The sequence below is a fragment of the Populus euphratica genome, unplaced genomic scaffold (genome assembly GCF_000495115.2).
Source record: "Populus euphratica unplaced genomic scaffold, PopEup_1.0 scaffold312.1, whole genome shotgun sequence".
Classification (NCBI taxonomy): Eukaryota; Viridiplantae; Streptophyta; class Magnoliopsida; order Malpighiales; family Salicaceae; genus Populus; species Populus euphratica.
The window spans coordinates 93,329-94,598 of NW_011500071.1; positions in this window are offsets into that span (position 1 = coordinate 93,329).

Here is a 1,270-nt window from a genome sequence, read left to right on the forward strand (position 1 = left end):
AATATCTTAATCTAGTTATTCTTTTGGTATTTTGGTCTTTTGCAGTTTGAAGGCTTATCTTTTTGTGTTCCGAAAATATTTTTGGATTTTTTTCAATAAAAAATAAAAATATATATTTTTTATAAAAATAAATTTGGGAGGTCCAAAATTTGGTTATGAAAAAAGTCGTGTCCTATAGTATTATAGCTGTTATTTTTAATCTTCATGTAATTTCTTCTATATATCGTGTAAATTTAATCTAAATACAAGTATTGTAAGGGTATTTGTCAAATATTAATTTTAGAAACATTGTCCATCACGCCTTAAGGAAGACGAGAAGATCTCAATTCACAATAGCAATAAATAAATAAACACATAAGAATAAAAAACAAAATATGGTTGTTCCAACTTCTGTAATTAGATAAATATTTCGCATAACTGAATCGTAATAATCCCAATTATCGCAATTGATTTTTGCCCTCCATATCCTTCCGAGTTGGGAGCTTTTTTATAGGTTTTTAATCCCCACACACACACAAGAACACAACTGGATTTATTTATCTACAGGTCCATGGCTTGCTATGAGTTTTCAAAGAACATGTTCTTGCACAACACTTTAATGGATCATTAATTCAACTGCGCAGATGTGGACAATGGACGCAAGGTGTTTGGCAAAATGCATGTTTGAGATTTGATTTGTGGACCACTTTAGTTGTAGGATTTGTTGTTTGTGGATACTCGTTGCTCGATGGGGCCTTTGATCTATTATTTATACAATTATGGATTTTTCAAGATAAGCTTTGAAATTCGATAATGGGTTCATTATGGGTTTATCAAAGCTCTATTATTGCCTTTGAAGATTTGCAGGTCTATAGAGATTTTGGGAAGATTTCAAGCTATGTTGTGTGACTCATCTTCAAATTTATTGACTGAATTTATTTTCTGTAGCTGTTAATGACTCAGGGGAGAGAATGAAGGGAAGGTGGTTGATGGTGTTGTGGCTAGTTAGAGAGAGAAGAGAGGGACTGCTGATCGATAGTTAATGGAGGATATTGGTGGAGAGGGAGAGGGGTAGATTAGTGATTTATTTTTATTTTTTATCAACAATTATAAGAGAATTTTGGATATTAAATAAATTATAATAATAAGCTTGTGATATTTCTTAATTCTTTTAACTGAGTTGACTCGTTTGGCAGTGTGGTCATGTAAAAGTATAAAAAAGCAACAAAAACAAAATGGACATTCACATTTGAAATGACATTCTAGTGATGTTTTTACAGAAGGAAAGAGT